We start from the raw sequence: 10,702 nt of genomic DNA, 5'->3' as shown, positions 1-10,702 counted from the left end.
ACGAGTTTAAATTAAGTTAACATCTATTGAACGAAACAAAATATAAGAAATTAAAACGAAAACGAGTCAATATGACAAAATATTATATAGAGATGTTGTCACTAAGCATCCGTCTCAACTTTATGAAATTGAGATGTTGCAAAAAAGAATTATGTTCAAGCAACAAAATGCAATCTCAAAAATGCAGTCTCCATTTTTTTAAATTAAATTGAAACAAGTTATGAAATTGAGATGTTGCAACACCAGATTATATATGTTCAAGCGGCAAAAATGCAGTCTCAACTTTTTTGAAATTAAATGAAATGGGTTAATCTCAATTTTATGAAATTGAGATGTTGCAACACCGGATTATGTTCAAGCAGCAAAAATGCACTCTTAATTAATGGAACACCTGTTCAAATTCAACCATATAATGAAATTACATATTCAACCAATGAGCAAATAACAACAACAATATCATGAAAAAAATTGCATTAAATAATCATGCCTATTACAAAGAATTCTCACAACTCACGAGAACAATTAAAAGATAATATGCATAAGTAAACCAAAATATAGTCATTTAAGCCATAATATCTGTTGCATTTTTCAAGCTTGACAAAACAGAAAGTCTTAAATTAGTGTATGGTGACTGGATAATCATGGGTTACAAGTTGAGTGCAGTTTATAAATCAAGGTCCGCATATGTGAAATTGCCACTTATCCTTACATATGTTGCTACTGCATCATCTTTAAGCCATAACGAGAAAACAACTAATATGTTGCGGCTCTTGACAACGGACATGCTGCTTTGTGTTAAATCTGCAGCATTATATAAAAATTAAGTACGCATATATATTCGTCAATAAAAAAATAAACGAGGCGAGCCTGAACTTGAAAAGACAACTCACGAGTCAAGCCCGAACTTGAAAAGACAACTCATGAGTCGAGCTTGAACATAAAAGAGCTCAAAACGATCCAAGCTCAAGCCTGAGCTTGAAAAAACAACTCACCATCCGAGTTCGAATCTAAATTGAACTAAAAGTCATCATTCAATCCTAAACTCCCCCAATTTCCAAAACCACTTACTTTTTTTTAAATCCATTAAATTCTCTTAGGAAGAACAGATTAAGAATACCAAAGCATGAATGAACAAGTTCTTGTTACTTATGGGTGATTTAGGTATGTAATTATGCATTTCTAAATTTAATCATACTTTAGATGAACTGCATTTTTAATTATGATTTGCACATAATGTAAAATATTAGAAAGGGCGTAATTTATTGGCCACGCAGTTATACAGGTTTTATGATAGAGCATTATGTGCTACGGAAAGAAAAAAAAAAGACCAAAAGATAGTTTCACAATTAAGTAGCAGTTAGTATAACAATTTAAAGCAATTGTAGCCCTATTGCATTACACTACGATGTCCCTTGTTGCTTCTATTTAATGAATATAATAACACTCGTAAAGCAATCTCCCCCACTGAAATATGGGAAGAAAGACTTACTAATAAACTTACAATCAGATATAGAATTCCCTAATTGAAAACTCTAATCGACCTTAACAGTTGATTGGATTTTGGAGAAGGCGTGGAAATCAATAGATAGCAGTTGGGTTTTTGCGTGATTCGTCAGCGATAGAGGATCCGAATGGAACTAAAGAAGTCACCGCCTTGTTATTTGGATTAAAATTAGATTGTAAGCTAAAACTACGCAGTTTTGGGGTTTCACATCTACAGTTAGATGCTTAACAACCCCATACTCACTCCCCCCCCCCCACACACACGTATCCGAAAACACATATTACATACTTAACCTACTTACCTTTCATTCATTCCTACATACACACATAAATACACACACATACATACATACATATGATGCGGTATAAATTATATATATTTTTATGTTAATATTTCATACACTTTTAATTGTTTTCATGTTAGTTTTATCAAATATTGCTCTTAATTGTTTTATATTTGACTTTTAACAGGTTCAAAAGACAACGAGTTAAACGAGTTAACTAACCTAAATATGAGATAGAAAGATATGTTAAAGTTACAGTTGGTTGAATCATATGCTTATATGTGTGAAGTACATGGGCATTTAAACTTAAGCTTTCAACTTTATATTAAATTATATGGGGGGCGTGTGCAACATCAGTTTACAAAAATGAAGCAAATTGCAAATTCTTGATGAGAATGAAATTTCAAGATTAATAAGCTATGGGGCACATCAAGTGAAATCTAATTTACAATTCAAGTTTCTGTCATATTCACTTTGAACAAATAAGAGGCAGACATGGTTACCAGAGGATGGCCCATATGAATTCTAGAAGCCCACGTGAACAAAGATTTTAACCGATATGTATTATATTATAAAATAAAAGAAAAAACTTATAGAAGAAGGGACGCAAGTCAGGGGGAGCCACCCCTAGTGGAGGCCACTGCTGTGGAGTTCAAAAAATCAGAAAAAAATAGAAAAAAAATATTAAAGGGAGCAACCAAGCATGCCAAAAGAGTCATCGTGAAATCAAATTATTCAAACGCATAGACATGCTGCTCAATTAATTTAAACTTACAGGCTAGTAGCTCAACTATATTTATTTCTTTTTCGATGAACCGTAATACTTATTTTATCTTTGTTTCATTGATTATTATGAGAGGCTAAACTGCTACACAACATGAGTTTGGATGAATCTTTTTAGACTTGTTTTATTTTTAGTTTTGGATTGTTTATTGATAGGTTCATGCTTTGATAAAGTTTTTATTGTATTTAATTGTGATGCATATACGTATTTGGTATTAATTTATGATCAATTCGCTTTTCCTTATGTGTCTTTGTGAATGTCTTTTATGTGTGGATGCACATAAGGTTGTAAACTGTGTGTTTACACCTAGTTTATGGTCACTACGTGAATATCGATCTTCGGCCACACATGTGGTCTGGGCGATTTGCCACACTTCGGCTTAAATGTGTGGCTAAAAGGTCTTTGACCATGTTTGAAAACCTTCCAGAATGTTTTGGCCACACATATTATTCTTCACGTGACCATTCTATACCTAGTCAGGTACTTTTTGCCACACTTTGAAAAAAACTGTGACAAAAACTAGCCACATTATAAAAACGTGTGGCGAAATGTAACCTACAGTCATAGTTTGTTTGATCTTTGATACATGTGACCAAAAACACATGCATTAGCCACAAACTGTGACATTTAACTAGCCACATGTTTTAATAGTGTGGCCAAATTTGACAAACGGCTACTATATTGATAAGAGATGTGTCTAAAAGGTAAAAGATATAGCCACTTATATTACGTTGTGTGACCTAATGTCACATTTTCTAGCCACATTTTTAATAAAGTGGCGAAATATGACGAACAACCATTGTATTTATTAGTTATGTGGCTAAAACGCTTAAAATATATGGCCACTTACACGACGTTGTGTGACCAAAGAGTAGTTTACTTTTATGTTTCATAAGTTTTTTATTGTCACGAATACACTTATTATGTGTGGCTATAAGTTATAAATGGTCACACTAAAATATTTTTAAGTGTGTCCAAATGTAATTAATTACCACTTATACGAGGTTGTGTGACCAAAGAGTATCTTAGTTTTGCTTTTTATAAGTTTTTTATTGTCACGGATACACTTATTACGTGTGGCTATAAGTTATAAATTGTCACACTTAAAGGATGTTTTAGTGTGTCCAAATGTAATTAATTGCCACTTATACGAGATTGTGTAACCAAAGAGTATCTTAGTTTTGCTTTTTATAAGTTTTTTATTGTCACGGATACACTTATTAGGTGTGGCTATAAGTTATAAATTGTCACACTTGAAGGATGTTTTAGTGTGTCCAAATGTAATTAATGGCCACTTATACGAGGTTGTGTGACTAAAGAGTATCTTAGTTTTGTTTTTTATAAGTTTTTTATTGTCACGGATACACTTATTATGTGTTGCTATAAGTTATAAATTGTCACACTTAAAAGATGTTTTAGTGTGTCCAAATATAATTAATGGTGAGGTTGTGTGACCAAGGAATATCTTAGTTTTATTTTTCTAAGTTTTTTATTGTTACGGATACACTTATTATGTGTGGCTATAAGTGATAAATGGTCACACTATAATATTTTTAAGTGTGTCCAATCGTCATTAATTGCCACACGTTGATTTGACGAGTGGCGACGTCATCATTGCCTTTACAGTTTCTTGTGCCGCCAAATTCAAATTGTCAGGGAGATGTACCGGCGGTTTCCGATGGTTTTTAAATACCAGTCACAATCATAATCCACAATCACAATCACAATCCATAATCAGAATCCACAATCACAATCACAATCCACCTTTCTTCCGATTATAATTTCCGATAATGGCTGCCGCTTGGCTCGAACGTGCACCGGGTGCTCAAGCCCCCATCTACTACGACCCCACATTTTTCACCATACGATTCCACTTTTTTTCCGGCGCCGTTCGGAGGAATCAAAGGGTGAGGTATATTGACTATGTCAACCCTCAAACCTTCATGTATCAACAACTTAACCGAATGGTTAGGTGGCTTGTGTACACGACTGCTGATTATTTCAGCACTGAAATGGTAGTGCCGGGAATCGAGGTGGCGTACATCGAGTTGAACCACTTGGAGAACTTCAAGGCGGTGTCCGTTTATGGGGCATTCCATTCTCAGGTGAACCTTCGCCTCCATAGGCTTAGGGACTCCACCTATACCTCCGATGGCATGTACGAGAGGATCATGCCCTCTCATACTCCAGAAGAGAATCCGGATGTAGATTCGGATACGGAATCTGATGGCAGGACTCCAGAATCCGATGTAGGTTCCGATATGGAATCGGATGCTAGGAGTTAGTTTTATGTAATTTGGTTTTCTATATTAATGTAAATGTTATTATATTTTGGTATTAATATGTTATATGAATGTTATTATTGTAAATGTTATTATTAACTGTAAATGTTATTATTATATTTTGGTTGCGTTTTTTAAGCGTAGTTGATGTTGATTTTTTATAAATAACTTTAAAATAGATGTTAGTGTGAGTGAATAACAAAATAGACCTAAAATTTAATTTTTGGTAGTTGAGACAGTAATTTGTTGTAGTTCAGTTGATTTGTAGCGTATCTAGTAAGATAAACTAGTTTTTTTTTTTATTTTAATTAACTTGAATGTAGGCTATTATTACATAAATATATTTCAAAGATTTTCTGACAGGTATTAAAAGCGTACAAAGCGTGTGATATACTAGTTTTTTTTTTATTTTAATTAACTTGAATGTAGGCTATCATTACATAAATTTATTTCCAAGATTTTGGACAGGTAGTAGGTATAAATGTAATTAATTTCCAAAATTAATTAGCTTCTGTGCGTTTCCAAGGCATGTGGAAACCATTTTGACAGGTAGTATGCAGTTATACACTCAACAACCAACTATATAACAACAGAGACTTTAATGACTGCAATAAAACTGGTGACTGAAATTTATTACACTTCTATATATGTTATGTGAATTCCAAACTTGGCCAAGTAGAATCACTAAGGTTTCCACAGATCTTAAACTTCCCAAAGATGTTAGATTTTGATAAAATCCTTTCCAAAACTCAATGCCGTCACCAAATCTTAAATCTAAGGTTACTGGTGATGGCATTGAGTTTGGAAGCGGTTTTTCAAAACTGAATTTTATTTGTTCAAAGGCTTTTTCAAAGTCTGGAGGGTACAAATTTGGTATGCAGGTTAGTGAAAAGAAGGGCATAATGGTCTTTTTTTTATAAAATGAGTTGATAATGTTTTGCAGGAAACCAGCTGTTGAAAAATATGTTGAAACATAACCAAATAAAGGTTGTGCAAGAAACAAAACCATCAGACGAGAAATGATGCATTTTTGGGCTTTCTTTTTATTAATGTAACTTTGATATAGCACGAGTCAGTTATGAGTGTAATGACTTTATTGATCTTACTGTGGTACACTACAAGTCAATTGTCACTTTTATCGATGTAACATGATGTATGTTTGAACTTGACACCAATTGACCAAAATAGCCAGAAGATGAAATGAATTCAACAAACCGGCCTGTACGTATAAGTAGTAATAGTATTAAAAACAACCAATATGTCTTTAGTTTGAATTAATAAGTACAAAGTAAAGAAGGAAGATATCATGTATCACAACTATATTTAAACATTATTTACATCTAACTAGCCGAACGAACACAACTGCTGGGTCGACAACCCCGACATCGGTGTCAATCTCCATTACGAATAGTTGTAGGCTTTTTCCCGGGCCGCCAGTAGTCATCCGGGGACTCATTACGAAGCAGTTGATTTGGTTGTACAAGTGGCAATGTATTACCCTCATGAGGGAAAGTTACCGTACTAAATTCCTCATTGACCTCGTCATACGAATGCCTATAATTCTTGGGTGGAGTCATGAGGACAACATGCTTTTTTCAATCCAGCTGATCTTGAACATAAAACACCTGGCGTGCTTGCGAGGCCAATATGAACGGATCATCCTTGTGGCCAAATTTGTTTAGGTCGACCGACGTGTAACCAAGAATATCATGTTTGGCATGTTTACGGTCAACCCATTGGCACATGAAGACCGGAATTCTTTTAGTATGATAATCTAGGACCCATATCTCTTGCAAAACCCCAAAATAAAAGTTTTGTCCATACGTCACCATGTCTTTTTTGATGTGCATGTCATACGTCTCTACACCAACCCCGCTGTTCTAGTAAACTCTACCATCATGAGATTTTGTACGAAATTCAAAACCATTGATGTCGTACGAGTCGTATTTGTAAACGTTGCGGGGTGCTTCGTGTGCAATCCACTTTACGGTTTCCGATACAGAACCTGGGGAGCCCGCTAGCTCTCTTTCAACCTAAATTTCATTACAAGGATTATATTTCTTCACCTACATTGCAGAAACTATAAAAGAATTTTAAAAATTATAGAAGACTTAATAAATTGATCTACCTTGTCGCGTAACCAGTCACCAAACTTTAAAGTATGCTCATTCTCCAGCAATGCTTGTCGTTTACCAGGCATTTGGTTTTTCAAAGAGGTCTTGTGTTGTATGCAAGTAAGAGTATAATATATTGTGAATTAATATATATATATATATATATATATATATATACATACATAGGGGTGAGTTATAATAAAAAGAAATAGTTTTGTAGAAAGAGTAAGAATAGATCTAAGCCCTTAGATCTAGGATCTAGTGGTTGAGATTGTTAGTTTTCAAAATAGCAAATAGTTTCCTAGGATCAAGGATTTAGGCTACATAGTTTCCTAACTCTAAATTTTATGCCCTTCCTACTCTTCTTACAAAACTATGTATTTTTATTTTAACCATTTTCTACATACATATATATATATGTATATATTAATTTTGGGTGCGTTTGCTTAGCGTTTTAGGTTTTTCGCTTTTTTTTGCCTTTGAACGTCTCGCTTAACTACCGTACGTTAAGGCATTAGCGTACAGTAACTGCACCCTATATATATTTATATATATATATAATTTAGAGCATATATGTTAGTAATACTTACTCGATATACGGCGCTATTTCAGTCATATTCTGCAGCACATAGAAATGTGCTCTCTTGAAAAGATCAGGAGAAACTTCAACTGATTTAACGCCTGTGACAGGGATTGTCTCCCCATTATCATCATGCTTATCATGTGGAATACCAACAGTACTCTTGATGTTTTTTTGGTAATCGCTCAGAAACTCGATTGTTTCTTCCGCAATGTTCTCCTCAGCAATGCACCCTTTTGGATAAATTTTGTTTCGCAAATGCCCTTTGATAACCTTCATACACCTTTCAAAGGGATACATCCAACGAAAGCATGGTGGCCCACATAATTTTATCTCTCTAACAAGGTGCACGGTTAAGTGAACCATGACATCAAAAAATCATGGCGGAAAGTACTTCTCCAGCAGGCATAGTGTAACTATTTACTCTTCCTGCATCTTATCAAGCTCTTCTACAATGATTTCTTTGCTACAAATTGACTTGAAAAAAAAACAAAGCCTGATTATAGCATTTCTCATTGGTTCTGGCATGATGGACCGTATTGCAAGGGGCAGAAACTGTTGCATAAGCATGTGATAATCATGTGATTTAAGGCCTTGTAGCTTCCTTTCTTTAAGATTCACCAAACTAGAGAAGTTAGAACAATACCCTAGTGAAGCCTTCAGTTTATACAGTGTTTCAAGAAACATGTCTTTTTCTTGCGCTGATAATGTGAAGCATGCTGCAGGCAGTTTTGTATTGTTGCCTTTTGCTTTCGGTTGCAACTCTTTTTTAATCCCTAAAAACTCCAAATCCTTTCTAGCTGCCAATCCGTCTTTTGTCCTACCGGGAATGTTCAGCAACGTCCCGATAATACTTTCTGCCACATTCTTTTCAACATGTATCAAATCAATACAATGTTGGACAGGTAAATACTTCCAATAGCTGAGCCGTTGGTACCATATGTTGAACTTCTTCCAATATTGGTGCGGCGTTGTGTTATCCCTTTTCCTCTTACTCCCACTTAGGAATTCAGATCCCTTTCCCCATTCATTGTTAATGTTTTTGACCTCGCCGTATATCTCTTCCCCTGTCATAGGCTCTTTAGCGGTTCTCATCTCCTCTTTTCCGTTGAACGTCTTTGTTTGTTTTATGAAAGGGTGGTCATGTGATAAATACCTTATGTGGGGGCAGCATAACTCTGCTTCTTTGTGTGATAAAGTCGAACACACTGAGTGCGCCCCGACACACCACACAACCTTTGAATCCACTGTAAGGGCAACCACATAGTGTACCAAGAGCAGGGTAATCATTAATCATCCATAACACAACTGCACGTAGTGTAAACATTTTTTGTTTATATGCATCATATGTTGGCTCCCCGACCTCAAATAAAGATGCTAGATCGTCAATTAAAGGCTGTAAAAACACATCAATATTGTTTCCTAGCACTTCGGATATTAATAAGGAAAGCATGATGAATTTTCTTTTCATACACATCCAAGGTGGAAGGTTGTAAATGACTGCTAAAATAGGCCAGACACTGTGGTTTCTGTTGCTTCTATGTACGTCGACCCCATCAGTGCAAATCCCTAGACGAAGGTTTCTTGGATCGCTTCCGATGGTATCGGAGTACCTGTCATCTATGGCTTTCCATGCTGGTGAATCTGATGGGTGGCGTAAAACACCGGGTTTATTGGTACTCGTGGCGTGCCATGTTAAATTCTCTGCTGTGGTCTTTGATTGAAAGAGGCACTTGAATCGTGGAATAATGGGAAAGTACCACAGTACCTTAGCGGGCGTGTTTATGTAAGTTTTGTTAGTCTTCTAATCCACCTTCCACATTGACTTGTTACAAATTGGACATGCTTCCAAATCCTTGTAATCCTTATAGTAAATAATGAAGTCATTGATACACACATGTATCTTTTCGTATCCTGAGCCCATTGCCTTCATCATCCTTTTCCCTCATACATATTATTTACCATTTCATTATCTGCAGGTAGCATCTTTTTCAACAATTTCAGAAGTTCATCAACGAACTTATGAGATACCCCGTGCTTGCTCTTCAAGTTGAGTAGTTGTACTAATGCAGACAACTTGGTGAAGTCAAGACATCCTTTATAGAGGGGCTTCTCAGCATCAACAAGTAGTTGTAGAAACTGTTGATACTTCTTGTCGCCTTTGAAATTGTCTTTTGTAGCATTTACCATTTCTACAGTTTCACAGGCATCTGTTGGAATGTTGGTGTCAACAAACCCATTATTATTATTATTATTATCATAATTAGTTGGAATGCAGGTGCAGGCAAACCCAATATTATCAACATAATTAGTTGGAATGTTAGTGTCGGCTTCTCCATGTTTTATCCAAGTAGTATAATTCGTATCAATTCCAAACCTGTACAAGTGATGTTCTACCTCGTCTACACTAAGAGATGCGTGGTTCAAACACCGAACACATGGACATGAAACAGAAATTGGTGGTGATGTCTCCTTGCAATTACGAACTGCAAAATGTAGAAATGCCTTAACACCATCTCTATATGCTTTACTGCACCTGTCGCCTACTGACATCCAAAACTTATCCATCTTCCAAGAATTTTTTTATTAACTGTGTCATCAACGATATATATATATATACTAATTAACGCCAGTAAATGTAACTGACTAAAAGCAAAAATATTTGGTGCTCACCTGAGATTAATGAAGCTGTTTGGTAGGATTGAGATTGATGAGAGTTCAATAAATACACTAGCAGATCATTTATTAGGGTTTGGTCAATACTAATTGATTTGTGAGTCTTCCAGAAGATAACTTGATTAATTGGCGGGTAAAAATGAAAATTTTAAACTTCTAAATTTCGTTATATAAATATTAGAAGAGGTTCTATTACGTTCTTAGGGTGTAGCTCAAACGGTTGAGGCGCTTGTGATTAAACATAGATTGCAAATATCGCGGGTTCGAAACTCAGGAGGGACATATTTTTATTGATTTTTGATAATAACCTCTTTTTAATGAAATATTATAATAACCTCTTTTTAATGAAGTAAATACACTGTGATTTTGGAAGCACTCAAACTAAACTACGGAAACACTCAAACTAAACTACTCATTAAGCCTTTAAATGCGTTCAGAAAAAAAATAATAAATCATAATAGCAGGTCTAAAATCATAAC

Source organism: Bidens hawaiensis, unplaced genomic scaffold, assembly GCF_021521415.1.
Source record: "Bidens hawaiensis isolate Kalapana, Puna unplaced genomic scaffold, B.hawaiensis_p1.1 tig00053388_1, whole genome shotgun sequence".
Classification (NCBI taxonomy): Eukaryota; Viridiplantae; Streptophyta; class Magnoliopsida; order Asterales; family Asteraceae; genus Bidens; species Bidens hawaiensis.
This window is presented reverse-complemented; position numbering follows the sequence as displayed.